Source organism: Platalea leucorodia, assembly GCF_965183815.1.
Source record: "Platalea leucorodia genome assembly, chromosome: 6".
Taxonomy (NCBI): domain Eukaryota; kingdom Metazoa; phylum Chordata; class Aves; order Pelecaniformes; family Threskiornithidae; genus Platalea; species Platalea leucorodia.
In genome coordinates this window covers 34,816,092-34,842,635 of record NC_138828.1, presented here as the reverse complement: position 1 = coordinate 34,842,635, position 26,544 = coordinate 34,816,092, and the positions used below count along the sequence as shown (strand labels likewise).

Below are 26,544 nucleotides of genomic sequence, written 5' to 3'. Positions count from 1 at the left end.
CTGTGTCCAATATGATTTTGTACTCAGTCCATCCTTTGTCATTCCCCAATTACTGGACAAGATATGAGGATGTTGCTTTGGGCTCCTGTGATAGCGGTAGGATGATAACAGGACTCAATATTTGAAAACCCTCTGAGCTGGATTAGTAAATCGCTGGTGTGACTGAGCAGCTGTCTGGAAAAACAGCTGTATGAAGTCTTTAGAAATATGGATTCAAATTTGTTTCCTAAGCATTCTTTATTTCTTTGCCATTCTGGCACACTAACTTCTGTCTGAGATGCAGAAGATATTTATTGTAGGTATATTATTAAACTTTTCTTAACAAGAAAACAAAATTTTGATGGCTTTCTATATCCTTATTGGCTCTGTATTGACACTTGAGGTGGAACTTGAGATTTAAGCAGCAAACTTGTGAAGAGTTGCTCCGATACTTGTGAAGTCAAAGATCAATACCTGTTTGGCTTCAATGGATGATTGACAAAGCAATGTTAATGAAAAGGCCTTTAATGCTTATATGATGATTTTTTTATCAGTGACGTTCTTAATTTTTGAGAATTTAGAAATTTTTTTGTTCTGTTAAATTTTACAAGTGGATAGCCCTGTGTAATGGGAAACATTACAGTCTGGGCTTGCTAAGGCTGAGGCAGAAAAAGAAGTGGTTTTCAAAGTACTCCAATTGGAATCAATTCAATCTATTTTCATCTGAAAAGGCCAACATAAAAACCAAAGCTATCAGATACTTTTAGAATCCAGAGGGGGAAAATGGGTACGTGAGGTCAATCTTTTTTTAGATACTTTCCGCACTGTTAGTGTTTAAGCTTTTTTCCAGTTTATCCAGGATGGATAATGTTAGCTGATGCTCTGTGATTAACATTGATTAACGCTGAAACTTAGCAATTAATTTCTTTTATCATTGTTAGAACAGTTGCAAATTATTTCACAGAACGATGTTTTAATCAACTTATTTGTTTCTAACTTAAAGAAAATAGGAGTGTCTAGTAAAGTAGAACATTCCAAAGGAGTTAATGACCTGATCTTTCAATATTCAATTACTTATTTTTTGCAAAAGTTACATTTGTCATTTTTGAAAATATCTTGGTATAGTCAGTATTTGAAATATGAATGGAGTAGATTTGACAAATTTTATTACCATGTGTTGGGGGGGAAAAGGTCTGTTGTGATACTGATGAGTTCAAGAAAGTATTTGCCAGTAATAACTGTTCCTTGCAAATGAATGGTCAAATACAGCTACATGGCTAGCAAAGCCTCATGTGCGCTATCTTTGAAGTGCCCTGTGGGTTTTTTGGCATAATTTGTGTGAATAACAAAGGTTGCATCTTTTGCGTGTATATACCTGTGAAATTTTGCTTGTCAAACTATTTTTACCACAGTTAATGTGTTTTCTTTTAATTTGTTTTAACTGAATATAGGCATAAGCTGCATTATAATGTTTCAGTTATTTTGCACCAGTTTTCTCCCTTTCTTCCACATCTTTATATCACTTGCCCCCTGTTCTCAATTGGATTTCTTACAAGCATTAGTAGCAGAGAAAGGGACCTCTGTAACTGTTGCCACATATATCATGGTTTATCCCTTGGAAAAACACTCAGCCAAAATGCACTACACTAAACACCAGAAAAAAATCATTTAAACACTCAGGCTATTTCTGTATTCCAGTGTAAAAGAAATACTAGAATGACGCTAAATCTCATGTTTTTAAATGTGTATGGCATTTAGTATGCCCAAACTTGCTGTTTACATGCCAGCGTGACCCTTTCCTTGGAAGCCTAACAACACTAATGTGAGTCTGAGGCACCGTGGCCTCTCCTATCAGGTAGAGCCTAATGTGCAAAAATTGTTATTTATTTATGATTATGTTCTTCTATTTATTTATTTATTTTTATATAAACTGCTTAAAGTTTGCTTTTTTTTTAATTCACAATATCTGGGGTTTTTTATGGTTTTGACTTTTTTCATCTTGTCTAAACTACAGAATAGCCTTTAAAAGAAAAACTTTTAATGTTTGGTAAAATGTTAATTTAAAGCATTAAAGCCATAATAATAACTTAAAATTGCTCTTAATTTGTCTAAAATATGTCCCTTTTAGTGAATAGAGAAAGTTCTTAAAAAGCTTGCCTAGGATTTTGAATTTCAAAAAACAAGAACTCATGAGCAAAGATCTGATAAAACAAGTCCTTAGGTACAGAGGAGATATTTACAAATTTATTTTCATAATGATCCGCTAATGGACAGCATGTATTATTTCTACCTTTTATTTCATTTATTAGCAAAATTAGCAAGTAACTCCCAAACAACGTAAACAGGAACACTCAGATAATATTGATTTGGCGATGTCAAGATAATTAATTTGAGAGGATGGGCTGCTGTGTGGTACTTACTGTTCTTTCCTCTGAATCTGTTTTTATAAGTTATTATGGTGCCCTGAAATGTCTTCCATTTGTACCTTAGGGCATCTCATTAACAGTTCTGATTGGAGCGATGAGACTGTATTGCAAAGCTGAATGGTTTTATCCTAGAAGAGCTGTGAATGACATGCCCCATAATATCACTGGAAGTGCCCTCAGGGACAATTTATAGGCATGTTCTAGTGCACAGAAATAGGAGGTGAAATTGAGTTTCTTAAGTTGGGGAAATTTTTCTCCCCTTCGGTATATGCTCTGTCAGAGAGGGCCAACAGCAAGCATGATGCATGCGGTTTACCGTGCGGCGCGTGTTTGCATGTCAGCATCGTGGGGTGGCACAGGCACTCATCAGGATGGGATGAGGTTGAGGTTGCCCCGCAAGGGGGGAGGCAAGTCAAGGGCAAGCCTGGTTGGTAGGTCGGGGTGAGGGCCAGCGAGGTGCATGGCCAGGTGTGCATAGCTACAGCCTGATGGGCGCAGGGGAGAGTTTGCAGAAGAGGAGAGTTGCTGAGAGGTGTGACTGGGGCACGTAGATGGTGCATCCCAGGTCCTCCCGGCAGCTGCAGCCCAGTCACTGAGATGCGTCACAGTGACGTGCACCTATGGAAATGTCCAATAGGGCATGTTCCTTCCTCTCGTCCTTTCTTTCTTCAGTAGAGAGTACTTCACGATATTTATAATACTTTTTATGTGATCTCTCAAAACATTTGTGTGCCTGTGCGATTGAGAGAGGAAGAATATTGTGGCTGGCTTTTTTATGCTGTGCCCATGTCGAGTGCTACAAAGGGAAAGCAGGAATTTAAGTTTTCTTCGTATAGACAATGAAAGAAGTGGGCATACTCAGTTTTTGCATGATAGCAAGTCGCTATTTTAGCACCATGAAACAAGGAATTATGATGCCAGATCCATACTAGTGGCAATAATAATATATATTAGCGTGAACTTTACTTCCTTTCTTGTGAAACTTCAATTTACAGAATTTAAACAGGGGTGGGATAGGCCTTCAAAAGGCCTGTTTTTTTTTTTCTCTCACTGGGAAGTTTGATTGAAGTAAATACATCGCTTCTTTCTTGTTTGTCAGAAAATCATTGTGTTCTCTTATTTTTCTCTTACTTTTGTTATTCTTGTGCTTACTTCAATACACTAATAATTAAAGCCTAAATTTTGTGGTTCAAAGCCTGCTATTTCCTCCAATCCTTAATTTCTCATTAATAATGTGATCATATGGTTGCTGAATGGCTAATGTGAAATACGCAATAGCCTGTGCATTTTTGTGGGATTCTCTGCTGAGTTACCTTGGTAGACAAGCTACTAAATGTCTGTTTCAGTCCACTGGTAATGATTCTCTAAATCCTCCTTGTCTTCTAAACGTTTTCCACAAAGTCGTATTCTTGCAATACTGTTTTAGTTACATTTGGGGAAAGGTGTTTTCCGTTGATGCGAGTGTTACTGTCTGCCGTAATTCCTATCCCAAGGCAAGTGGAAGGAGGGGGGGCTTTGGTAACTTGAACCAGAGGTAACACTTTGGCTTGTGCTGATCTGCCTCCTTGGGCAGCACAGTTTCTGCAGCCCCCGTGCTGCCATTTCCACTTGCACGCCAAGAGTTATGGAGCAAACTCTGCATGTGTTTGCAGTGCTTGAGGCATCCGCAATATCTTGGAAGGTTGTCGGAGCTCAGCAGGACCCACGTCCAAAGATGTGTAGGGTCCTCGGAGATCTATTGCCAATATTTTAAACCTCACAGCAAATATTTTCTTTTTACTTGGTGCTGATATTTTTTTAGTCCTGATCCTTTCTCCTACCTCCTTTTTTGACAACATCATGTTTTACCTAAAATAATATCTCTATAGTAATCCAATGTTTTCTTCTATAGGCTACCTATAATGCACAACAAATAGATTTGACTGATGCTATTTGAAATCAGCTTTGTTTGACAAGTTTTCCTGTTGCAATCATATAGATGTGGGTTTTCTTTTTCTTTCTTTTAAACCAACCTTTTTGTCATTCAGGTTAGTCACCAGAGTATGCTTACAGACACCAACTCAAGCCTTCGTAATGGCTTTTGAAAGCTTATTGTGATCAGTGAAGTAAATAAGGCAGTGAGTCATAACTAAATGAGATTCAGCTGTAGAGTAACAGAGGTTTGTAGGGCAGCAATACGTATGAAGGTCACATGCAGGATTTTATTCAAGCAAAGTTTTATGGTCAGAAATTACAGCCTGATGGATACATCTGCTTTGGCCTTTGGGACTAGATGAATGTAACAAGATTGTCCTTTCCCATTTCTCTGTTTGCTGTAGAAACCTGTTTAAATCCACAGATTTCATAGACTGCTAAACTTTCTTTCACTTTGTATCACTTATTTCTTCAAATTTCTTAGCCTTTCTTGTGCTGTTTATTAACCAGTACATGTTCGGTCTGAGATTAAACCTTTACAGGGTTGCACTTCTTCACTGCCCTTCCATTTCATTCCAGAGTTGCTTTCTTATTTCCCAATAAAATGGATTTTGATGTGAAATGATATTACTAATACTGAGGAGGAAAAAAAATAATTTTCAACTAGGATTTGAACTACAAAAAGTTAAGGTTGAAGAGGAGAAGCATGTCAATAGTGATACAAAACTCTATTGTAAAATCAGAAACTGTTGGAAATGTTTGCAATTGAAAATTCTTGTATCATCAGTACTTTCAGAAAATATGGCAAAAAATCTTTTGAATTGCCTGTCCTCTGTGCATCCACATAATGTACCAGCAGTGGTGGCACTGTGCCCTGTTCTCAAAGTGCTGGGTGAGAAGCCTGGTACTCTTGCACAGGCTTTGTTCTCATTTTAGTCCTGCTAACCCCACAAAATCAATCAGATCTCCAATTTGCAGAAATGCACCGCGGGAGTCCAAGTGTTGTCAGCTTAAGAAAAAAGATTTTACAACACTGGTGATAACATCATGACAGTTGGGAAGACAGTGGTTGCATGGGAGAAGATGAAGAAGGGAAGAGTGAGCATTGACTGAACTAGAAAAGGGACACGTAATAGAGGCTTAGTTTAGGAGGAACAGGATGCATATTTAACACATTTTCAGCAACAATTTCAAAGCTATTATGACCATCCTTTGCCTGGAAGTAATCTGCCCAGAGCATACTGCAAACTGTAAAAGGGGCCCAGATTTATTTTGAATAAGGCCTCATAATGTTACAGCAGTTACAGTAATTGCAAGACTTCCACCGCTCTCCAGTCTTTGAATTTTGGGCTCCAATGTTTTCTAGTTCCTAATTGTTTCTCTAGTAATGTTTTCTCCAATTGCAAGACAACTTCCATTATCTTTGTTTCCAGTTTGAAAGCAAATTCTGGCAGCTGTAAGCTGCACTAGACTTTCAGATACTTGAAGATAAAAAAATCATTTATCTTCATCTCCAAAAAAATCCCTCCAAATCCAAATAAATTAAAAAAAAAAAAGAAATCAATCCATCAAGAATGGATTTTTCCGGGGTAGTTTAAGCAATATGAGAAATATGGTTTGAGGAAAAGAGATGCAAACCTCAGCAGTCCTTAGTATTTGCAAATAGCAAATCTACAAAAGTTAAACTATACATCTTAGTGCATTTGAAGAGCCTCTTCTGAAGTATGCTTTCCAAATCGCTGAGCCAAAAGGGGGAAAAAGAGGCTTTCTACAGTGCAGGCTAGGGTAAGATCCTGCCATCTTTTAGTTGCTGTTATCCATGTTGTCTCACAGAGTACCTAAAACCCGCTGAACATACGGTTTATGACTGCTGCATGTCTTTGTTGTGGTTTAAGGAAAGAATATTAGTGTTTCTATGGAAACCAATTTTCTTCAGGTGACCAGGAAACCCAGTAGCATCCCACTGTTACACTCAGCTGCATCACAGCATTCAGATGCAATGATACGGCTGGAGGTATTTACGTAAGACCACACATCAGATCAAGGACTAGTGTTTCAGAGTTTGCATTACCTACCCCACTATCTTTCCGGAGTCTTTTTTTCCTTCTGCTTTCTCATCACTTTAAAACAGGAGGAGTGCTTTTCCTAACACTGATGCCATTTGCCGTTGCCAGTTGCCAAAGTTTGGCTCAACATTAACTTTTATGGCAGATTTTGACATTTCTATCAGAGCTTCCACTTTCAAATGACAGGCAGGAATTTTAATAGGCTTGAAAGAATTTCATTCCCAGGCTTTTGCTTAAGAAGCATGTGATTGTGAGGCAGGCTATTAATCTCTTTACCATTTTTAAAAAGGTTAATCAAATAAATGAATAAATAACTGGACAAGTGCGATGCCCTTTCATGGAGTGCAGAGTGAATTTTATCATATTAGTATAGGAGTAGCTAGATAGACTGATATTCTGCAGTACTTACACTTTAAATCCAGATTGGATCATTTCTGATTTTGCAATATGCATATTTCCACTTGCAGTTCACAAGTGCCCAATACATGTTTTCATACATTAAACTCAGTGCTTCGGTCTGCTGTGTTAATGTTCTCTGACACACTGCTAGTGGTTTACTTTTAAGAGAGCTATACAAATTGTGATGTGACTAAATAATATCAGTAGTACATTTAAATGTTTAAAGCCACTGTGCCTGAAGGCTTTTGGGGTATTTTAACAGAAGTATAGAGACAAAGCAAATGAGAGATGCTTCATCTTCCTAGATGCTAATTATTTAGCTAGCACCCTAGGCTATCAGTCCCCCAAAGTAATGTCCTTAAAGAAGTAATGGACACCCTATCCGGATTTCCCCCCCGTCTTTTTGTGAAGCAATGTCCACTAAAATCACTACAGCAGTCAATCATCACTGTCCAACCAGAAATGTATATTCCCAGACAGGCCTCACGGCCTGCAAGCTTGCAGCAGGTTGTGGCAACTACCAAGCAATAAACAACTGCATTCAATTGTTTTCTGCTATATGGACTCCTCCTGAGTCCTCTTGTAAAATAATGTTAATCTCGGATTTTGCTTTTGCTTTTCCTAACTAAATTCTCTGAATTAAGCGAAAGTCACTAAGTCTTTGTTTCACCTGAGAGTTGAGGTACAAATATGTATCCGACTGCATACAGATCCATGTTTGCTGTATGCGTCTAGATCTGTGTTTGTCTAAAAGTCAATGTAATTAATTAATTTTAATTAATTAACTGCTTAATTTAATTCTTCCCTTTGAGCCTTCCTTGCTCCTCTTCTTTCCCTTCTCAAATATCTTTTGTTTCACTTACAAGCTTTTTTTGTTGTTGTTGTAATCTGTTAGCTCTTTGGGCACAGGCTGTATTCTTAGGAAGTACACTGATCTGTATTTCAGGCAATTGGGTATTTACGTGATGCAAATAATTTTAAACATACTCCTCTCTATGTATATAATCAGAGACAAAGTGTACTTTATGGAGGACAGTAGTGTTTTAAAATCTAATTCTGATAATGAGGAAATGAGCTATGACACTCTGGAGGTGAAGCCTGAAGTGAATTATGAAGGTCATTCTCTTAGATGGAGAAATTAATTATATTTTAGCCTGGTTCCCTGTTACTTAGACCCTTTATATTGTACACTACCAAGTAATTTTGACTAAATATCAATTTATGAAAAATTATCTGAGCAAAAGAGAGCAGTTAGAAGGACAGATTTTGAAACTATGCAGTGTTTTATTAAAGCACTAAACATATCAGAAAACCATAACCTTTCATGTTATCTTTTTGAAAGGATGTCTGCTCTGGGATTTTAATGGTCATTCTATTTGACTGTCAGTGTGCGTTTAGCTTCTGTGGTTACTGGCCCTTCTGAAACTTTTTTTTCCTCCTTAAAATCCAATCTTTTTCAGTTCTTTATTGTGTGGTCTGAAAGAGTACTGAGGTGAGCCAAGCCACTCTGAAGTATGCAGCCGTTAAGTGGAGCACTCGCAAGGGAAGATGCAACAGATAATGTTGATGGTAATCAGAAAACATTTACTCTGAGACTGGAATAGACACGGGAGCCTTGCAGAGCCTCTCATGTGCTGTTGACACACAAGAGGGAGTTTGGCTTTGGGAACTTTTTGTAAGGGTACAAAGCACTAACACATGGGACTTAACTTCATGTGGAAATTAAGCACCTGCTTAAAGGCTTTCCTGAGCAGGGTTATAGTTAAGCAATCCCAAATCAGTCACTTAATTTTCTTTGGCAGCTGGTATTCATTATTTTGTTTACTTTAAGGGCATATTTTCTTCAGAAACATAGATCTTAGCAGCATTTTTCGCATCCTGCACCTCTGGTTGCACAAATGACTGTGCCAGGTGGCTGTAGCTCCTGTGCTATTGCTGGAAGCAGAAATGTGGCTGCAGGTCATGGCCATGCCCTGTGATATCTGGAAAAAAGTTTGAAATAGCAATGAATCTTCCAGAGTGCCAGGCCACAAAACACAGTTAAATAAGTAAAAGTCTACAGAGGTTTTGCTTCTGACACTATGTTTTATGACAAGAGGGTTATGATGTACTGGGCTTGGTCAGCACAAAGTGCCAGAGAGCTGTACTCAGAAATTGCAGTTTCATGTTACAGGTAAACAATTTATGTTCAGCCCATCCCTTTGTGACCTGGTGCAGGAAAGGAAGCCAGCAATTTTTGAAAAATGTTATGTTATGTCTCTTTAGTACCAAGTTGTGGCTCAGTGGCAAGCCTTGTGATAGCCAGCCCTTGCAAAGGGCAGAGGAAGGGAGCATGGTTCCACCTTCCAGGTGCAGCCAGACGTTGGACCAGCTTTGCTGTAATTTTGGGCACCAGAAGCTGAAAGCAACTGGTTGTTAATTGGTCAAATACAGAAGCCAGCTGCCCTAAGTGAAGAGACTTTTGCATTTCTGAGATGCCATTTCAGTGAAAAGGGGTGCCAAAACTTTGTTTCCTGAACAGAGAAGAAGAATGTTTGGAGAAGATGAAATCCATTCAGACTACCAGAAGGAGTTAAAAAAAAATTCCTGGGTTATAATAGCTAACGTGCTCTCTCATGGCTGCAATCTGAAGTGTGAGATGATGCAAAGAGACGGACTTGTCAAGACACTTGTAAAAATGCTCGGTAGTTCTACTTGAAACATGAAATTTGAGATTCTTCCTGAAGTCTTTGCCAATCCTAATCCTCTGATAGAAGAAAGGAGAAGGGAGTAAATGGGTATAGATAAAGGAATAAGACAACTTCCACTTGGTTTTCTTGCCTTTCCAATGTTTCCTATCTTTTTTATATATTTTTCATTTCGTCTTAATTTGGCACTGATAGATAAAGTGCTGAGCCAAAATCATACTCTTCTGTGTGCTTGGCTCATTGAGTTCCACACATCATGGGCTAGAATTTATTTGAGATTTACTCTTGATTTAGAGTAGTAGTAACTGAGTGTAAAACAAACCTCTGAAAACACTAACTTAAGAAAATGTTTTTAAGTAATTTTCTTTGCTGTGTTAGTTCACCTATGGCATTAAAAGATGTACTGTTCTACCTTATCTTTATCTTGAAAAAAATATATAAGTATTCAGAAAAGCATTTTTCTGTATTCCAGAAAGCAAGACTTTTTCTTTGTAGTCTTTACTAGTAACAACTTCCTTCCTAATAGGCAAATTTTATCTTTCAATACCAGATAACAGCATTATATTGATAGTTCACAGGAATTCTGTAGTTAGAACATTTTTTTTTTCATTGACTTTCATTATTTGGAGGATTAACCTTTTAAAAGAAGGTCGGCATTGAGGGAAGCCCTGTGCACAGTTATTGCTTGGCCCTATGAGTCACACTCAATTCACAATTATTTAAGCATAGAATATGCTTCTTTTTCAGTATTTGTCAACTTCTTTTTTGGAGAGCCTTGGAGGGAATCAACATTTTGTTTTTTATATTGCAATACACCACAAAGAATTTCTGTAACACTGTTTTGTTTCTTTCTCTCTGCATAGGATCCCTTGACTCTCATCAGTTGATACCCGAAAATATATCATTAATTTTATTGTGAAGGGTTTTTTTTGGTGTCAGAAGGGAGAATAAGCAGTCATAATTCATGTAAAGTGCTACTTAAACCTTCCACCAGCTGAGCCTTTAGGTCAGTAAGGCTTGCTTGAAGTAGGTTCTGATTCTTCGCAGACAAAATGCCATCAAAAATAATTTGACCAGTTGCAATGTGTTACAGAGCATAAAAATTCTTTAGGAATTGGTTTCCACATACAAAAAGCAGTTGTGGAGGTAACAAATGGGGCTAGGCATGGCTAGCCTTCATTCCTCCTTTCGATAAACTTAGCAAGAAAGGCAGTGTGTTAAGATACTTGTTTTTAGCAAGTGCTGTAATCCTAAGACTCCTTGGAATTTGAGCAGCAATAGTTCCAAAGCTCAAATCACTTCTTTTAAATGAAATATACCTGTTAAATGTATTTGACCATGCCAAGATCATATATCGGGAATTTCTAACTCTGATTTTTGTGTCAAGTTGCTAAACTAGGTTGATACATATAATAGATTTGCCAGTTCACATACATTTCTCCTTCCCCTTTGGGTGATTTTCTGCTCTTCAGACATCATTTCATGTGCAATCTAACTTTATGAGAAAGTTAGAAGCTGCTATAAATCAGCAGATGCTGTTTTCTTATCTGAAGCTGAAGAAGTAATTTATTTTACAACATAAAAAAAAAAGTGAGTTCAAAACTGGCTATGGATAAGTGATTTCACATTTGATTTGATAATGAAAAGCAGAATTTTGAGTAGTTTTTCTTCATGTGAATGCTTCTTGTATTGCTAAACTATAATATTTTCTTCCATGAACAAATTCTAGAGAACTGCTTGAGCTTTTCTTTAAGGGATGACCATAACATATCCACTCCTCTCCCCTTGCCCAATTTATTCCTGTGGGTTATTTCTGTCTGGTCATTGGTTATTTCTGAGAGTGCTTCTTTTTATCTGGCCCGTTGTTATGACATGACTATACAAGAATCTAGAACAACTTTAGTTAGCTTTAGCCGGCATTGTGAAAGAATAAAAATTCCAGACTCTAAATTACCTCTGAAAATCAGTATGGTTACTCATGCTTGGAAGCACCAGGCTAAGCAAATCTTTCTGGTAACTTCAGTGAGATCAGTTGTACAATAACAAGTTGGAAAAGATTACATGTAAAAAATCCATGGACTCAACAATGTGTCTGTTGTTGTGATTTTATTCAAAGTCAAGGCTGAAAATAATAGAAACAAAATGGAATCAACATAAGTTATTGTCTCACTGTAGTATTTTGTGTGTTTTGCAAAGTTTTCTCACTGCATGAGATCTTGGTGGGTGCCACTCTTCAGTAGAATTTATTTCAGAGTTCAACTCAGATTCTTCACAATGCAAAGGGGTGTTCAATCTTAGTAAAAGTAGCTGAAATATAGTAAATTTAAGAAAGGTCTGTCAAAAAGCAACAGAAGCAACGTAGCAAATGAGACAGACTGCCATCATATTTTTTCAGAGAAAAATTCTTTATCACAAATTGACAAGCTGAACTGTGCCACTGATTTTTAGGAAAAGAGTGAGGGATGGTACAAAGTAAAAAAATCTGAAAGTAACATTTAAAGATTTGTTAGTACCTTTCCAAACATGCCTATCGTCATGCATGTTAGAATGCAGTGGTGTTAATGCTAGAGATTTTGTTAAACTATCCAAAGGGCAAATGCAACAAGTTCATGGTGACTTTTTTAATGCTTTCTAGAAGATATAGAAGTGAAGTAAACAAAAATGTAGGTGTTTATTACAATAAAAATGGCTTGAAGTCTTTCTTCCCTGCAACCTCCTCAGATTTTGAACATTGCTGGTGATACGGAGCTACTTGGGAAGCAGCGCAGGATTAATTGCAAGACTCGTATTACTTATATAAGAGGGCTTGTACGTTTTTGAGAAACAAACATCCCAGCTGTAAGCAAGAGATTTTGAATGTAGTTTTTGGTGACATCTCTGCATCACAGGAGATCTGTACTTGCTACTCAGCTGCAGGATTACAGAGTGAATGAAGGTTCTCTTAACGAGGAAATTATCACTTTCTCCAGCTTTTCAAATTGCTCTGTTTCTTGAGGTGAGTTAGGCTGGCTATTTTGATTTCCAAAGATAAGTGTAAGTCTTCACACACATGCTACTATTCAGACTTTGCAGAGTTGGAGAGCTTTGGAAGTATTGGGGTGTCTGTGTTTGTGGCTACTGAAGGGGTTAACAGACTTTTCAATTACGTCAGAAGAGTTTAGTACGAAATAGTTCTCTCTCTTCTGTAGAGAGCTGTATTCTATAAAGACTACAGAAATGCTGGAGAAACATTTGTACATACAAAAAAATCTGTGCTATTTCTTTCTGTTTCTTTATGGAACCTGAAGAAGAAAGGATTGCAACCTCTGAGGGCCTCAGTTGTTACACACAGAAGAACTTATGCAAAATTAACCAAATTTGTTTTAACTGTAAATATTTATCAAGCAAGAGTAAATTATATCATGCCAAGGTCTAAAATGTATTTGTGTATCTGGTTCTTTTGTAACAGGAAATGAAAGAAACCCTTAGAAAAACATGAAATGCACCTACTTGTCATGAGTTAAATAATTTACTCTAGTGTGGCTGACTAACCCAGGATACCTTTTTCTTCCCCCCTCAATTTCTACTGAGGACTCTCAAATTCTCTTAATAGAGTTGAAAAGCTATCTCCCATGGGGTTGGGTTATATCTTTTTTAATTGGTGTATAGATCACAGAAACAGATATGAAGGGTTTAAGCCTAATTCTCTAGCTCTCACTTTCAAAATAGGAATTGAGTAGAAACCCATGCCTGTAACCTCTGTTGAACTCTGCATAAAGCCTGAACCGCGACATTGCAAGAAAGGAATGGGTTTGTAGTTTTCAGCTAATATAAGGAATCTGAGGATATTTCTTCAAATCAGCCATCTGTATAAATTCTTGGTATTTATACCTAGCAATGCATTAATGGAAAAGAAAGTACTGCAATTAGGAAAAAAAACCCCAAAGAATAGTTTTGGATAGAAGTATGTGTGGGTACGTACAGGATATTAACTTGCGATAAAATTGTTATAGTTACCAAGGCTACAAGAACATACATGATGTCATCTTAAAATGCATCAATAATCTTTTCCGTTAAACCTATCATTGTAGCAGCAACTTGAGCATTTGAAATAGACATTTCCTAAAGCTTTACCTGGCATAAAAATTACCTGGCAGAAGTATCTGTCACGCAGAGTCATTACATCTGGCAGCTGGAATATATGTCTAGATAGAATGGATTGCAGTTTTGGAAATATCAGACTTCTGGAAAAGTAAAGTATGATTCCCAGGTTGTACGTTACACTTGGATGAAAGTGAACTTTGAAATGTTTACCTGCTTTTGATAGCTTGTCTGTCAGGTCTCCTAGAGTTCACTCAAATTCTGCAGTCTGATTATTTCTTAAGTTCTTTCTTTATCTCCAGATTCATATAAGTTAAATTTAATGATAAGATTTCGTATCTTGAATGTTGCTATAAAATTATATAAAGCGTAAGTATATATGTGTAAACTTAAATTGTCTGGTTTATGAGGTTTACCTTTGCTGTTTCCAGGCTGCTTCTTCAAACAGTTGAACCAAGTTTTGTCTTTCTGTATACTTTGCTTTGGACTTCGCGAAATTTGGAAGGAGCGCGTGCTCCTTGGCTGGGTTCCCTGTGGCAGACCTCCTCGTTACAGATCTGCAGGGCTGTGGTCATAGGGACTAGTAACAACAAACCCACAGTGGGCCAAAGTGGGATGAAGGTTACTTTGTACCCAGAGAAATTTATTTGTGTTAAGCTAGGATATGAATTAAAAGGGGAATAACTATTTCTGATCGAGTCTTTTTTTGGTCTCTTCTAGTCTGCAGAGACTATTGGCTATGAATGTCCACGAAGGTATTTACTTAAGAATAGCTATTTTGGAAGAAATTTCCATGCAGGTAGAATCTAAGGTATTCAAATTTCAGATTACTTGAGACAAAGATTCACCGTAATGTGTAGGGGGAAAAACAAAAAACAAAAACAAAAACAAAAAACCCCAAACAAAAAAATCCCTTACTGTTTAGGACACTTTCCTTTGCTTTTCTTGTTGCTTAATATTCTTGTGTGTAAACAACTTACCTGGTTTGGATAAGATGGAAGAAGAGGGATGGGAGGGAGCAGAAGAAAACTTCTTAGTGCTCCTGGAGGTGGAATTTTCCTATCTTGTTTTAGTGTTTTATTTGGCTATCTACCTATACAACATGAGGTTTTGGATAGCATTTAGTTTTCTGCAGAATATGTAACATATAAGATTTCATTACAGACAAACTGTCTTGTGATCTTACTAGGAGCTGCTCTAGGGACAGTTATTGTTTCATGCAGTTTTGCCTCTCCAGGCAAATAAGAGTTTATGCAAAGCCTAATTTGGGGATTTTCTAAAATATATTGTAAAATATGTGTTTTCCCATGAGTGTACCTGCACTGTATCTCAGCCTTATACAGTTATCAGACTGATTGGCACCAATTATAACCTGTCCTCTAATTCTTTATCACCTCTATAATTTTTCATTATTTTATTTGTGGTGGTTGATACCACAGTGAGAGGCCTGTAGTTATTGGGTCACACCCCTTCAGTATTGCAATAGTAACACTCTTAGTGTTGCAGAAAATCTCCACTATTTCAAGTTTTATTTTAAAATTTAGAACCAGCATATTAGGAATTATTTCCTCAGGTAACTTTCAGGATTCTCGGATTATAGACATTTAGCTTTACCGATTGGAAAACATTTCTCCTTGATGGATGAGATTGTTTCCAGAAAATAATGTAAACAGATACTGAAAATGCATCCTTTTATGAATGGTAGTGCTGCTTTTCCCCGCTGTTTCTCTTTGCAGCAGCCCGCTGCCAGCAGCCCAGCCTTCCTATCCCGCTGTCTCTCTTTGCAGCAGCCCACGGCCAGCAGCCCAGCCTTCCTATCTGATTACAGCATCAGCATTTGGGCTGTTCTGAAGGGCTGTCTGCATTGTGTGATGATGATCCGTCAGAAAAAGCAAGACTGTGATAATATAATGCAGATCTCCAAGTAGAAGAGAGAAATACTCCCTAGACTGAGCTAAAACCGCTTGCCATACGCAAGTTTTGGAGGCTCCCAGGAGTGGCATTTAGCATAATGCATGTTGTTGGAGGCTGAGAAATCCAGGGATGGGGTAAAGATGTTTCAGAGGACGATAACTGCTATCACTTGAGCATCATGAATCTGTTCTATTCCCTTTACCCACTTCCTGTGCTATCATGTTCTGGTTGTTTTCAATAGTTGTACAAACAAATTAAATCTCCTTATTCTAACCAGAACTCTGAGTACGGGATAGACAAGCCCAAATTTATTGCCTGATTCACTTTTTGCTCCTTGCTCTGCATTATTGTAAGAGGGCAAAAAAGCTTCATGTTTTATTCAGTTAATATAATGTATATTTAATTTACATTTTTAATGTTTTTGAGGGTGAAGGATAACAACTTCAGCAGCGCTGAACATGGTAATTGAATTGATTGTAAGGTAATCCTAAGATTCTCAGAAATGACTTCATTGGGAAATCTTGTAGAGCCTTAAACAAGCGTACCAGTCAAAAGCTCACCTGTATTAAACTGTCACCTTCACCTCAAGTAGCAGGGAGTTACAGCTGCGCACCTGTCTTACTGTTGCCTGTTCGTTTCATTTCAAATGTTTGCAGGAGGAGAAACAAAATCTAAAGGGATGAATGGAGGCTGCCAAGGCATGCTAAACACTGCTGAATGCTTTCCTTAATTTCTTCGTCACTGGAAATGGTTGAGGTTATAATTTTGAAGTTATTACTTGTGTACCTCCTGAGAAATGGAGGAAGAAAAAATGACCCATATTAAAAGGGAGTATATAAAGTCTGTGATAGTGAGATTTATGTCTCATAATGCAGTGTCTGCCTGCAGGATCTGGGTTTCTAAGACAGCATTTTTTACCTGCGTGGCTTGTGTGTTATGAAAGATACCACAAATAAGATGAGACAAATGCACCCCGGGAATTCTGATGGCTAGTGTATGCCTTCTGCTATGTTGTTGCTGATTTAGAGAGATGGGGACAGTTCTATCAAGCAAAAGGATCTGCATTCTTCAAATTAGATGCTGAGGTGATAATATTTTCAACCCGCTAATAAATGTTCCAAAGTGTGAACTCAGATAGAAAAATCTCTTTAATCAAATTAAAGTAATTAAAGTTGGTCCAAAGAGGCTATTTTTCTATAGTGTGTAATTGTACTGCTTACGTTTTATCAAACAGTGATTACCAAAATAGAGCTCACTTAAAAAAGAAATTAGGTACTGTTTTTACAGTGTTTCTTCAATATGGCTGAGTGACCGCTTTTTTGTGCTACTTATAATATTGGTGGTAGATGCAAGTCTCCGTTTGCTTAAAAAGATGTATGTCAGCAGAGCTGGTGTCCTAGTACTGAACCACATACATACAGAGGCACAATATATGCTTTCTTCTTTCAAACCTGCTTCTACATCTTCATTCCAATTTATAGTTCTAGACTGGTGCATAATACACATCTTTCACTGTTTTCTTCTTTTCTCTAAAGCTTCAATTCTTTTGAAGCATTCCTGAAAATCAAGGTTTTTTTTTGTTTTTGTTTTTTTTTTTTTTTTTTAGTGTGAAATTGATAGTTACAACATGGATATGAAAATAGCCAAAGTGTCCAAAACAAAATTTTTGACCTGAATTGGGTGAATCTTTCCAAGATTCCTCTCCTGCCTGTTCCTACAGTGATATATCTTCCTTATTATTTTTATCCTTCTGGTGTATTTTTTTACCATTTGGAAAACAGAATTATGAAAATACTCATTATTACTTATCTGAAGTTGAAAAGGTGTTCTATACAATGTGCAGGAGGTTGGCATTTTGTTCATTAACTTTCTCTTCATTAGGCAGATTTTTCGGCTGCTTAACTTTGTAGTGTATTTGTCATAAGAATCGCCCAAAAAAGGTGGGTGTGTTGTGACTCACCGCATCAAATATCCTTGCACCTCCTACTGCCCCTTTAAAGCCAAAATATACATATAGAATGGGTCAGGGGATGATTTCATTGAAAACACTTATTTAAAATTAGGTCACAATAATTTCAGCAGTATCAAGCCATAGCGTTTGTAAGGCAGTTTAATTCTGTATGAATTATTGTTTAGATAAAGGTTATTAATTATCATCTGCTCTTCAGTTAATGGCAACATGCCAAGAAAGCACTCAGAGGCCTCTTTGTTCACCTGTCTATCCATTGTAGTGAGTTGGAGTCAACTCGAGTATTTGGCTTTAGAGCAGAAAACTTCAAAGAAATTTGGCTGTCAGGCTTTTAAATTCTTTCTATTAATAAAATGCAGATCTGCAGCATCATTTTTAATGTCCGGATTTAGGTAGAGAGGGAGGAGAGAAAATTGATTGGGAATTGTATTACTACTGTTGTGTCATCCCACCTACTAGCAATTGTTAAAATTATTATTACAGGTACATTAGTAATAAACTCCAGTCAAAGCTGTCTCCAGTTGTGGCTGTTTTCCTAAGTCACTGATCTCTTTTGAAAGTTACTTAATTTTTATTGCTTATTCAGGTATAATTTCTTCTATCCATCACTCTTTCCTTTTTTTTTCCCCAAGAATATTTATCTTTGCAAGACATGACCACACAGTGTAATATATTTTTACCTACTAACAAGTTACGAAGGCCCAGTGGAAATTGTATTATTATGGCATATACAGTGCAATAACCTATTCAAAAATATGAAGAGAAAATCAAGGGAGAGTAAATTTATTTTCATTACACTTATGCTATTTGACACTCGTACTTTTTTATGTAATGAACTAGTGCTTTCAGATGAAGAACAGTCAGAGAGTGTGTAATTCATCTGTGTATACTGTAGTGCAGGGTTGTGAAAGAAAAGCAGGACACTTCACCAAGTAGCTCCACAACACAAGTGATAACTTCCTCCAGCCAACTCCTGCATAGCACTGGGAGACCTGGGAAGAGCATCCACTGGCTAAATGAGCACATCATCCCCAAAGAAGCAATTGTAGGAATTTGACTCCAGGGTTGACAGACACAGCGCTGCTTTAAATGTGCCTGTCTTTTATTTTTAGTCTAACTATACAACAAGTGGCCTGAAGGGAACCATGCAGAGATGGTTAAACACTTATACAAAGGAGTTTATGTATTTATAGTGAAAGAACAATTCTGGGTCTGAAGCATTGGTTTAAAAAATGGCATTAGTGAATGTCACGGTTATGTTTAAAACAAGCAGCAGAGTCCTACATGGTATTTTGGCAAAAGGCAGCCAGTGTTAGGCTCTTTCATTCATGATACAGGTTTTTTCCCCTGAGATTACCCTGCTCAGTTATAACCAAAGAGCTCTCTGATAAATTGTCTAGGTGCAAATACGGTTTTCCAGGAGATTTCATCATTTAGAAAAAGTTTTACAAGAAAATGATGTAAGGCCTCAAGCAGAAGCTCTTAAAGCAAGAAGCTTTAACTTTATGTATTATTAAAAAACTATAACATGTAGAGAGAGCCATGTAAAGAGTGGTTACTGAGAATTGTCCTTGAAGCTGTCCAAATAATCTTGGCACCAAATAATTTCTTGTCTTTTTGTTGCACATTTTATTTCTGAGTTTTTGTTTAAGATATGAGCATGTATTTATACACCACGATGTATATAAATAAAATGCGAGACTGCAGCAAACAGGAGGCTTAGCAACCTTTTGTAATGCTTGGTACGTGTATTAAGATGTTACTTATCTGTCAAACATCAGTACCGGTTTAAACCATTTTTTCCAGCTAAAATTTTTACTTTGGCTATGTTAATAGGCTAAATCAGCAAATGAGAAAGCACGATGGGATAAGGAGGAGAGAAATCGGCATGTGGCTTGTTGGCTGTGGTGTAGAGAGTGTGACAACGGGTTGGCTCCAAGAGGAGGAAGATCAACTGTTCATAGTCTTTTCTTCCCATGGTGGTAGGTTTTGCCCCACTGATGCTTGCAGATCACAACAGTGTGATTCAGCAGGCTGGGGTTTCATACCTGGAAAGTTATAGAAGTGCCCAACACTGTTATTTGCCTAGGTACCTTTGAAAATAATTTGTGCGAGTTCAACATAGAGTAAGAGGAATTTATTTATTTCCACAAGGAATTGTAGGGCGAGATGAGAACTTCTCATCCAAGGAATAGTTCTGCCTGTGCTTTCACTGTAGATCCACATACCAAGTAAGCCCCACGCCCCTGGGAAAGAACCGAACCCAAAGCTTGAGCTGTGTAACAACTTTCTGTGAATGACTGACATTCAGGATATCATTAAATGTAACTGCAGGCAGCTTTCTGTTATCTCACACTTCCACTGCAACAGTTTTAGACTAGAGGAGCATATTTTACGACACCCTCTCGCCTCATGGTACTCCTACACTGAAGGATCTGCTGTTTCCTTTCATCTCATCCCTTCATTCATGCTCTACGCAGTCATAGGAAGACTTTACATTCAACTTGGTACACATATACCTGGCAGCACAGGACAAGCATCTGAGGATACAAAGAGCTGCTGGAAAATGAAAAGGTCCCTAATATTCTCCTTATAGGGAGAGAGAAAGGGAGAAAATGCTATGATGTACGCATTTTTTCAGACAAGTGGAAGGAATGGGGGAAGTGGTACTGGCAATCAAATGTCTTGGTTCCAGCAATGGAAGGAAGAGGAGGTATAAAATGGTGACTGATGAGGAACTGTTAAGAATACTTATTGTATTTCCACTTTCAAAATCTACAAGTAATGTCTTTCTTCCCTCTACTAAGATACAAATGTCCAATGTCCTGACATAGGTACACACCATGCTGCTGAAATTGGCATTATTGGGAAGGAGGTAATTTTTTCCTGCCATCAAACCAACATCGTGCTAAATCAAGAACTCCTTCCAAAGCATTGTAGAGATAGATGCCTCAGCTCTGCAGGCATCTCAGTAGCAGATGTGCACGCAGGAGAAATGCTGGGAAACACTTGTATTTGCTGCACATGGCTTCCTGTGCTTGCTTCCCAAGGTCCTCTTTGTGGTTGTTGAGCAGAGCTTTCAGTGACAAGTCCCCACAAGCTGCTGTCTTTGTCCATGTCTTTTTCCTCCAAACTCTGGTGGTTCTTGCTTGCTCTGGACTTTCCATGTTTGTTGACTCAGTTAACTCTATTTGTCCACCTTTTCTGTCTGCCTGTCACTCTCTCTCTCTGGAATTAAAGAGCAAAAGCCAAATTGGTTGAAGGGATAAACTGAGATCATCTTGTCTAACTCCATATGTGATTAGCTAGAATAAGAATTATGCCTCCTGAAGTCTGTAAAGCATTACTGTATATTATCAAATAATGTCTTTGTTTTCATCCACAGGCGGATGGATATTGAGTTAGACAAACGGATCCCTGAACAGTAATTTTTTTTTTGTACCATATGAGGTTTAGGTTGTATTTGAGATCCTGTTTGATGAGACAAGCTATGCAGAGGGAAGCAGATCATGTGGGCTTTACTAATGTGTAAAAACTGGTTTCTTCCTTTTCTGCTTGCAGTAAAATAGTCAGAGGGGAATTTGTTAATGGTTCCAGGAGAATGATATTGCTGGGTTAGTAACAGGGATGTGAAGTAGAAAACGTTTTTTTGCCTGACCAAATGGCCAACTTTTATTCTTGTTCCACTAATGTCCTGTTCCACTAATACCTATTGGGGAATTCAACACATATTTTATTAGGAGGATCATAAAATTCTACTCAGCCAGCCTACCCCATCAAACTTCTTTGATGTGATGTTAATGTGCATGTGCTTATTTTCATTGTCTGGTTTGTTGTGAAGATGATCATCCTCTCCTCTCATAATCATTATAAGTGGAAACAATGAGTCTTTGCATCTGCACTGATAAGTTTTCATGGTGATTTTATAAGTCTAATTTAAGCAACCATCTATTTTGGAGTATAGGGATTTCTTAATTAAACACAGTTAGGCTTGAGCTTATGCTTTATATTTCTTGTCAGAGACAGCATCAAGCACTGTTACAGGCATGTAGAACAATTGAAGCTTAATTGTGGAATGAGATAAACACGCATAAAATCCAATTTCTATTCTTATTGATCTCCCATATATTTCAGTGAGATAATTTATGCCTACGTACAGATGAGTAGGTCAGTTGGAGAGCAATTTATACCTTCTTCTGAGGCATCAGATCTTGCTGGAGGAGCTGACAGATTGCAGACATCAACCATTCCACCCTTTAGCATGGTAATAAGAAAACCTTTGTTAATGGACTTACTGGATTTGTTCTTTATTGGGTATTGCCATCAGTCTGGAAGCATGAATACAGATAATGCATGATGCCAGACTTCATTTAAGCAAGCTAACAGTAGTACTTAAAATAGAGTGGAAAGATTTATTCACTCCCGGTTTGGTGTGTGACTTGAAATCCCTTTGTGAAATATGTCTATTTTGTATACTTTTTTTTTTTTTTTGTTAGTTTGTCTATTGAAGAGTGGCTGTGTTTCTCAAATGTAATGAGCTCTCACAGCACTGCTTAAATAACATTCTGGTAGTGTTATATTTGGAGCAGAAAAACCTAGGGCACAGCGCTGTGATGGGTATGGATTTCACAGTTATGGGGATTCTGAAGGCAAGAGCTTTCATTTTTATTCTGCTCTTATACTTGGCAGCTTTTAGCGTTATGCCTATTAACTTTTATAGATGTCATACATTTTTATGTTAATGGTGCAGCTTTGAGTATAGTGAGAAGCTCAACTTCTGCTCGTCAAACTAGTGTACAAGCAAAATTATGACGCTTCTTCAAAATGGTTAAAAAGCTGCTTTTATTGTTTAATGTCAATTTATTGCTTGTGTGTTTTTATGGTAAAAAAGGATTTTTTTGAGTGTATCAGGACTAGCAGAACTCAACACCTGTTTAGTAGAAGGATTTATACTTAATTTTATTTTTGTAGGTGTCAGCACTGGCAATTTCAATTTTGCTGAGGCTCGTGCTACATTTCACAGTGAGGTAGTGGAAAAGCACCTCTGTTTCTGTGGAGTTTCTTTTCATCATGGATAATGAGTATTCTGGCAGTTGTGTGTGCCTTTGCAAAGTCCCACACCCAAAGAGTATAAAGCCTTGTTTTATTTCCTTCACTATAGCTAGAGGCAAGTTTCTGATTTCATACAAAATCTTGTGTGATTCTTGCAAGGGAAACACCATTTGTAGTGTAGGCTGATGTATCCCAGAAATAATTGAGAGCCAATCTGTATTAGAAATCTTCCAGCAGCATGAAGTAGCCAGTGAACCATGCAGAGAAAGAAAAATGACTCCACCTCTGTTCTGCTGGAAGAGCTCCTGGCACAAAGGAAAATACACTGGCAGAAGGATGCTGCTGTAAGTCATTTGGCCTTTTGTACGTGCCTACCTTGGCAGAAGTTGCTTCCACTGACCTATACTGTTTCCTCACTTATCAGCTCTGTTTCTTCCATTGTTCTTCTAGTACAGAAAGGCTAGACACTGTGCTTTGGTTTTGGGTAAGTTTAGGGTTTGTTGGATTTTATTTATATTTTTTTTCCAGAGAGAGAGAGGAGATAGGTGTAAATTTTTGTTATGATTTCTTGACCTGTGTGAAGAGATGCTAAGAAGAAATTGTTTGTTTCCTTCCCTTCTTTTGTTTGGTAAGTTCCATATCCAGAGTCATTGCTAGGAAAACGTCCTTATTTATAAACAGGTGTCCATCAGATCCAGGAAAGTACAGAGTGGAATGCAGCGCATTTCAAAATTTGGCTGTAAAAGTATTGTAGTAGTATTTTGCTTTCGGTTTAATGTTTCGCAAGTACAAAGTTCCACACACACTCACAAAGTCAGTGTTCATTGTGGGCTACTTTTTGTTTTACCTCACCCATTTAAGTTCAGATAGAGGCAAAACAGGAAGGATGTAGTCCATCTCTATTCCTTGTGTGACCTTGATCAAATCACTAACGCAATTTCCTTGAGATAAAGAAAGTAAAATGGTGTCAGTAGAAATAGTTACTTAGGTTTTACAAATTGTTGGTAATTGCTGAATATGGTGATGTTAATAGTCAGAAGCTTCTTTTCCTCTTGAATTATACAGTGACCTAATCTATCAATAGACCTTAGCCAAATCACCATTTTTTTAATGTGTGTATGTGAAACTGGACTTACTATAAATTAAACTCATGAGAAAATTCACTATTATGTTGGCTTCTCATTCGATCACCTACTGTTCTTTTCTTGAAAGTCTGGTGTAAGATTTTTTTTTTTTTTTTAAAGTGTTTTCCTCTTTTCCCACAAACCAGCGCAACAGTTGCTATTTCTGCATGGTCTTTTTGTCAGCTTGGACGTTTTTTGATTTACAAATCATAATTTACTGTTGTTCTAGATGGACCTTTCATACCAATGTAGGATTTTTTTAATTATACAAATTCTAACCAAATACATGATAAATAGCAGCATTGTCTGCATCCCAACTAGAGATGGCCCTACTCTAAGATAAGAGATTTTGTTCATTTGAGCAGCATGCAAGTTTGGAAGTTCAGATTTGTATAGCTGAGCTATATAACCCAAACCCCAACCAAAAATCTTATAAATGCCATTTAATGTACTCAACATTTGCTCTGTGATTGAAAAGAAATATGATGTCTGTGGCTTGTTTAGCCATTTATAGCCTTAACTTTACCATATGTATGGCCATGATTGTCCACTGACTTGCATTACCTATATGTGTCTCCACATAATAAACCAAGGGAATGTTAGAATTATTTACGTGAGATCTCTGAGGCATGTGAGATTAAAAAAAAAAAAAAAAAAAAAATCAATGCCTCTCTGAAACCTTTCAAAATTAATTATTTACAACATCTGGATGCAAAACATTAGCAGATTAAAATGACACTATTTTTTGATCCAGTTGGCATAATTTGTGAAGGACCGTACACAGGTGCTAATTAGGAGAAAATCAGCCCCTGTCAGCCAAGGTGGAAATATCAAAGATGAACAGTAGATCCAGTGGAAAAATGTCTGGTATATCTGCCAAGTAGGATTTAATTTTTATCTGGTGTCATTTCTGTCTGTGACTTCCAAAAGGAGAGCAGTGATATTGTTATGAACACTGATGGGGCATGAGAAAGACAGGGTGAGCACTGCTGAGCCCAATGGCTAGGTCAAAATAATTCAGTAAATTCAGTTTACCTCTGGTAATACATTCAATAAACTTATTAAGTGCAGTTAGAGCAAAAGCAAAACAGAAATGATATATAAAAATGACAAAAGGAATGAACACAGTGTTTGGCAGAGGTAGACATGACTCTGTACCATAGATATGAGAGGCCTGAGATTAAAAGATTCTCTTTTTTTGAGAGTGTAACTAATCTGTATGGTGTGTATTAGTGAGTTTCTCTTAGTTTTGAACCAGGGCCATGTAATTTATTCCTGGAATTACTGCAGTAATACTACTCTTGATTAGTACTAATCTCTCTCCTTTGGGATGTAGTGCAAAAAGTGAAATTTTCAAGAGGGTACTTTTAAATGTTAATTTTTTTTTACATCATCTTCGCTGCTTATTATGATTGTTTCTTTCTTGCCCATTTTCCTTAAGAAATATGAATTATAAAGGAAAAATATTCCTTTATTACTACAAACAGAAGAAGCCTTAACAGATCTCAGCCACATTAAGAAAAATAAAATGTGTAAAATCTGCATCACAATTCAGATAACTTTGTTGTACTGTAGAATATGTCTGTTGTACTATAACAAATGAGTGTTAGATATTTGCCAAGCATAATATAAAGGCTCAGATCTGGTAAGGTATTTAGCTTCCTAATTTCTGCTAATATTCTTTGAGGATATTGGAATGAGAGTTAAGCCTCTGAAAATCAGTGACGTAACTTCTTATGAGATAATTATGCATAAATTATATCTACTGTATATTGAGTAGAGTCTTTTTAATGTGATATACAGATAGATTAAGAAGAGATAGTTCATGTACCATATAAAAAAGTGGAAATTTTCAATTTCTTCTCCCCCCCCCCCGTGGTGTCTGTATCCCTTATTTTTATTATATATCTTATTGACTAAGTTGCTTAGGCTGGGAAAATAAGAAAGGTGTTACATCCAAAAAAGTTTAATTTAGAACAGCACAAATATTGTGTAGACTGTAAGATGTACTGATAACCAAGTTAACCACAGTGAAAGAAATTACTGAATGGGAAAAGCAAAGGCTCATTAAATCTAATTAAGTGGTGATTTTGCCTCCTTCCTTCTCACTCAAAAAAATCACAGTTTCTTCAAAAGGAAAAAAAGCAATCTGGTGTCAGAGCCAGCAAGGTAAAGTACTGACTTTGTCTACTGTGTGTCTCATAGATTCTCATTAGCCATCCCATTTGGCAGTCTGCACATAGACTTTAGATTAGTTTGCTATGCAACCAACAAAGCACCAAAGACAGGAGCCTTTTTCTATCAAATAAATTAGTGAAGTGGCCTATTTGTCTATCCTATCTGTTAGGTAAGAATCAGAATATGTTTCTATCATTAGAAAGATGCAAGAAGCAATTAGAGGCTGCTGTAACAACATACATATCATATATAGATATAAATATGTAAATAAAACACATTTATTTTGGATTTTATATCCGTTCCACCTGAAGAAGTTTTCTGATGTGGACTGTCATAAGCAGCTGGGCAACTTGACCTGTTCAGAGTCATCCCCATCAAGTATAGGATGGGTGAAAATCTCAGTTCTACTAGATTTTCGGATCAGAAAACAACTGGCAGTGACTGTTTCTTTCTTTTTTAATTTCGAGCTCCTGCAGCTGTATGTACAGTGAATCTAGTACTGAGGGGTAGATTTCTAGCAGGCTTTTCCTCCCAGCACCATGCAGCAAAATACCTTTGTTTGTAAGTGAAAAAGGAAGAATATATACCTTATAAATCTGTGCTTCTCATGGATATGTTTTTTGTACAGCATAATGACTCTGCTGGTCCAAAGGTGCAGGATACTCTGTCCATGACTAGAACTGTAAAGGACAGAAAGGTACAACTTGAGGATAGAGAGGAGCTAAGAAGTTTTGAATTTGGCTGCTGACAGAAATC

General features: G+C 37.2%; 1 protein-coding gene across 2 annotated transcripts in view; it reads left to right on the top strand.

The window, feature by feature from the left end:
- GRID2 (glutamate ionotropic receptor delta type subunit 2) overlaps positions 1–26,544 on the top strand; it is a gene marked incomplete at both ends in the record, with an annotated part of 735,869 nt that overhangs the window by 154,177 nt on the left and 555,148 nt on the right. The gene's annotated exons all lie outside the window — the stretch shown is intronic.